This window comes from Quercus suber, unplaced genomic scaffold (genome assembly GCF_002906115.3).
Source record: "Quercus suber isolate HL8 unplaced genomic scaffold, Cork oak 2.0 scaffold_168, whole genome shotgun sequence".
Classification (NCBI taxonomy): domain Eukaryota; kingdom Viridiplantae; phylum Streptophyta; class Magnoliopsida; order Fagales; family Fagaceae; genus Quercus; species Quercus suber.
This window is the reverse complement of record NW_027069628.1, coordinates 1,002,744-1,008,273: the sequence shown is the minus strand read 5'-3', so window position 1 is coordinate 1,008,273 and position 5,530 is coordinate 1,002,744. Positions and strand designations below refer to the sequence as shown.

The 5,530-nt window shown below is 28.3% G+C and overlaps 1 long non-coding RNA gene across 1 annotated transcript; it reads left to right on the top strand.

The window, feature by feature from the left end:
* The first annotated feature begins 9 nt into the window (after positions 1-9).
* On the top strand, positions 10-1,590 carry LOC136069405 (uncharacterized). The gene is made up of 2 exons (XR_010630637.1): positions 10-84; positions 1,434-1,590. It is a non-coding gene; the product is annotated as an uncharacterized LOC136069405 (long non-coding RNA).
* The last annotated feature ends 3,940 nt before the right edge of the window (positions 1,591-5,530 follow it).

The following is a 5,530-nucleotide window of genomic DNA, read 5'->3' as shown; positions in this document are numbered from 1 at the left end:
TTTTTTTTTTCCAAGTACCACCCTGATGTCAATAAGCAACCTGGAGCAACGGAAAAGTTTAAATAGACTAGTGCTGCATATGAGGTATGAATGAGAACAAAAAAGTTGACACTTATTTATTTTTGATTTCATCTTTACTAAAGCAATATATTTGTTTCATCTTTGAAGCTAGTGATGAACTTTGCAGTTCCAATCTAGGCAGTTTTGTCCATCCATAGGTAGCTTTAGTCAGTAATAAATTTCTATGGACCATCCTTCATTATTATGCTTCTTGCAATTTCTACCGGAACATATAAGATGTAAAGACGAACTAGGTGCACCCATTAGTGTTTATATCTGATACTTGGAATGAAATCATTGGTTAGGCTTTGGTGACTTATCAAAAGACATATAGTGTTTGACCTTGTAAGCTTTATGATGGTTTTGAGAAGTCTTATGTTGAGATCAGATCCGGTTTCTAGAATTTTGTGTGCTTTTCTTGTGTGCAGGAAGTATTTCCTCTTATTTAATAAGATCTTATTACTTACAAAAATAAAACAAGAGATCAAATTTGTTGTCTTGCATTCATTGTACAAAATTACTGTTATGATCCTTTAAAATACTCGTATATTTACCCAAATTGTGCAGGAAGTATTTCCTCTTAGTCGAATTACTTGTTAAGTTTCATTGGAGGTTTTTTCTTTTAATTAATTCTTTGATTGTTGGATATTGGACATTGGGTATTGGTTGAGACCTCCAGCTGCATTTCTGTAAGTGAGGTTTACGTAATGATTTTTTTGTATATGAGGAGGATATGCATGTTAATCAAATATAATAAACGTCTAAAAGAGCACTTGGTTTGTTTTTTGGACACTAGAAATTGATTAAAGTTGGGAAAAGACTTCCAGGGAGTGATTCAATCGTACAATCATTTCACAACATGAAAAGTGTGTGTTCCCCATTGTTACTAGATATTTATGTATATAGGTGTGGGATATGGAATCTCTCTCTTACGTAAATAATGGTGGGAAGAATATATTAATAAGTGGACCATATATTTTCCTCTTTAATGGCCAACAAGCCAAAGAGTTTACAGTGTTTTTAAGTACAGGGATTTTATTACAGGAAAAAGAATGTTAAATGTTCAATTATAAATTGCAATATAGTTTTTCAAAAGAAAAAAAAGTACTTTTATTGTTATTTGTGTATAATTTAACTCTATAATTTTTTTAAATAACTCTATAGTTCTTGTTGGGTATGTTGTTTTCCTGAGCCACACTTTTCTAGAAACTTATATTATTAAAAGGTTAAAGCGTGCAATGGACTTGAGTGGTTTGTTACTGCTCTATTCTTCTTTAGGTGATGCTGAGGGGATAACACAACTTTACGATTTTAACATAGTTAATATTTTTACTTTATAATTTTAACGAAGTATTGTTTTTATATTTGTGCAGATTTTTTATTGGTGGCTTTTAGAGGATTTACTTTTGGCATTACTTGAAGACATATGAGGACATCTTCCGCTAGTTCTAAAATAGGGTTTAAGTAGAGTTATTGTATGTATTGCAAACAATTATTGTATGGAAGGAGTTTGAATTGGATACTTGTTTTTTTTGTTTTTTTTTTTTGAGAAAAAAAAATGTGTTGTTGAAATAAATGTGTTATTCAAATGTGAGGTTTTAATAATGTAATGATAGATTACCGGTTAATATCAAAGTCATGAAAAAAATAAAAATAGAAAATAAGTTTTAGTGATGAATTTTTTCGTCACAAATATAGCAACAAAAAATTGTTTTAGTGACGAAAATTTCGTCACTAAATATAGAAAAATTTTGTAAGAAATGGTTTTAGTGACGAAAATGTTCGTCACTATATGTGCTTTGATTTTCTTAAAAATAGTTTTAGTGACGAATTTTTTCATTACTATCTGTATCTAAACATAGTTTTAGTGACGAAATTATTCGTCACTAAATATAATTTAGTAAACTAAAGTGTTTTTAGTGACGAAATATTTTCGTCACTAAATATTGTTTTTTGTGAGGAAGACATTTAGTGACGAAACGTTTTCGTCACTAAAAGTTAAAAAAAAAAAAAATCAAATTGGATTTTTAGTGACGAAATTTTTCGTCACCAGGACTTTTAGTGACGGGGCTACAGTGACGAAATGAGTTTCGTCACTAAAAGTCCAATTTCGTCACTAAAGGTCCTTAGTGACGAAAAACTGGACTTTTAGTGACGAATATTTTTGTCACTGAAAATACATTTTGTTGTAGTGTATGACTACTAAAGACATGAATTAAGTAGCACTGTTTCCCTCTAATTTCATTTAGGTGCACAAATTTATTATATCAGTTTGTAATAGTTAAGATATAATTACAAATGGTCTCAGTCTAATATTTTCCGTTTATTTCATTTGAATTTATAAGCACTTTGATTTGTGCATGATGGAAGCAAATACGCACATGGTACTCATATGCTCATTCATTAGCATGGAATTTATGGATTCTTTCCAAGACTTCTAGGACTATTTTATATTTAAAACTGCTAGATCAAAAGCAGATTATAGAACTGCTATCCAAGCATGTATTACTACTGATCGCAACTTGTCATGAAAACCTATTTTCATGTCGATGTGCTTACAAGTTGTTGCTGTCATTACAAATGGCCTTACCCATCGGTACCTATAACTGTACGACTTTGTTAATGCCCATTATTGTTCGTTGTGCATAAGTTTAATCAACAAGATTAATTTGTCTGTGGAGAACTGTTTTGTTTCAAAAAAAAAAAAAAACCACTTGTTAGACTCTCCCTTGATGAGTGAAGTCCAACAGAGTGGGATGGTGACTTTTTAAATGAGAGGTAGCGTGATTCAAACTGTTTCCCTTGCCGATATCATGATAAATTATTATTTTTCCCATAAGCTTAAGTAAGGAAAGGTTGAACTTAATCATTTAGTCTAATGCTTTTAAATATGGGATTGGTTCATCATCTTATTTAGCAACCTCATGTGACTAACAGGAGTCGCAGAAGCTGGCTCTTGCAGAATCCACAGGCTTGGATCTGAAGCAAATAAACAACTGGTTCATAAATCAAAGAAAACGTCACTGGAAGCCTTCAGAAGATATGCAGTTTGTGGTGATGGATGCTACCCATCCCCACTATTACATGGACAATGTCTTGGGCAATCCCTTTCCCATGGATATCTCCCCTACACTGCTGTGAAGTTGATAATTATGCATGCATAATATGAAGCAGATCATGTATTATTAAATATTGTTGCACTCTCAACCCACATCCTCTGACATCGGTTTATATAATGTTATCATATATATGCACTAATATGTATATAGAGGCTATTTAAATCAGATATTTTCATTTAAAAAGTGGGATTTAAACTGCTGTTTTTGTGATTGATATAGCTTGTACACGATATTGAACTTTCAAGAAAGTTTAGGATATTTTTTATTACTTATTTTATATCGTATATAGAAACATAGAAATCAAAATTATCAAAATTTTCTCTTAAAATCTATATTAGGAACTAGTTTGTAACTTCATGTATATGCATGAATTTATTTACAAATTTTAATTTACAAATAAGTATAACTAAATGTGTATTAAAGTTTAATTATGTTTATATATGATATAAGATTATAATTTTGTATATTTGAAAATATAAATAATTACTGATAAAATAAATATATATTTATTAGGAACAAATGAAAAAACCATTTAAATTATTATTTATGATATTCTCAATTTAAGTTTATTTAACCGCTATTTGTATAATAATAATAATAATAATAATAATAATAATGGGTTAATAGTTGTGATGTTTTAAGATTTATAATTTTTATTTTATTTTATGTTTTTCTCACTTAATAATTCATTTAGCATTAAAAATTATGAAAAATTAAATTGGACTCTGATTTTTTTTTTTTAATAAATTCGAGGTTTTTTTTTTTTTTTTAATATATAAAACAAAAAAGATGGGGATTATACAAAACAAATCCATAAAATAAACTTTAAACAAATTACGAATAAAGAACAATTGTATATTTGAAATTATTTCTTTATTTTTATACGTTAATAACTTAGTATAATTTCATAAGATGTTATCAAAATTGAACTAATTAATTATTTTAGCTTTATTTTCAAGAAAATTAAAAGACAATAAAATATGGAAATTAAAAATACAAAATGTTATTTTTTAATAAACAATAAAATATGGAAATTAAAAAATTATTTTGATAATTTTATCATTTCATAAAATAACCCAGCTTGGCAAAATAAACAATTTTAATATTAAAATTTAGTCAAATTTTAAAATATTTCAAAGAAAAAAAAAGAGATAATTAATAAGTATTTATTTTTATTTCTACACTCAATGATTGTATCATAAAATACACAACATACAATTAAAATAGTATACATTATACACCCACAGTAATTGTATAGGTAACTATGGGAATGACTTATGTTCATAACTGCGGTACCCTTGTGTGTTTACGTGTGTATATATATAAGGTACTAATAAATATAATTGAAAAAAATATAAATGTAAATGTAAATATTAACCTAACATAAACAAATTCATAAAAACAACAACAAAAAGGAAACTAACCATTAAGTTTACAATTAAAAAAAAAAATTAAAAAAAAAATGAAGAAGAAGAAGAAGAAGAAGAAGAGATTTTAGGTGTTCCATTGAAATGAATATTCAAATCTATTTGAGGCACTAAGTCGATCCCAACTCCTTCTTCTTTCTATAAATAGCGAAGATTCTAGGTTTCCTATATTGTCAAATGTCTTTCCGTCACCTTTTTTCAGTTTATCTACATTCATTATCCTAATAACTAAACCTAAGGTAATGAATTCAATGAACTCAAAATCTTCTTTTGTTTATGTTTATAGGCATGTATGGTTACATGTATAAAAGTACCAAACAATATAATTGAGAAATATATAAATGAAAATGTAAATATAAACATTAACAAATATGTAATTTAATAAAATAGAAGTAACTTCTTTTTAAAGAGTTGAAATTTCTGCTCAAGATTTGGACAAGGTCTTAGAAACTTCATCAACACTATCTTATTGGAGCAAGAGTTGTTGAACATAATCATGAGTCTTAACTATGTTCTATCTCGCGACCTCAAGTTGTTTTTGAAGATCTCTCCATTCTTGGTCTCTTTGTTTTTCAGCTTTAGATGCTTCACCCAGCTAAAAATTAGCAAAATAAAGTTGAGGTTTGTACTTATTGTAAGCTGCAAGCTTCGCTTAATGATCCGCAAGTAGCTTTTCTACTTGCTCTGAGGTTGTATTAGCTTGAGAGAGCTGGGAAACTATAGTATTAATACTTTTCAAAAATTCGTTGAGCATCATCCATTTATTTATATCATTTTTTTTCAATGTGATAAGGTAGCAAAGAACTTAAAGCTTCAAAATTCGGTTTGGTGTTTGTATTGAGCATGACTTGAGTAATCTAAATAGACAGGTATTCTTTAAGCACCCAAGAAACTGATTCAATTGGTCAGAAGAGATACTTGTAC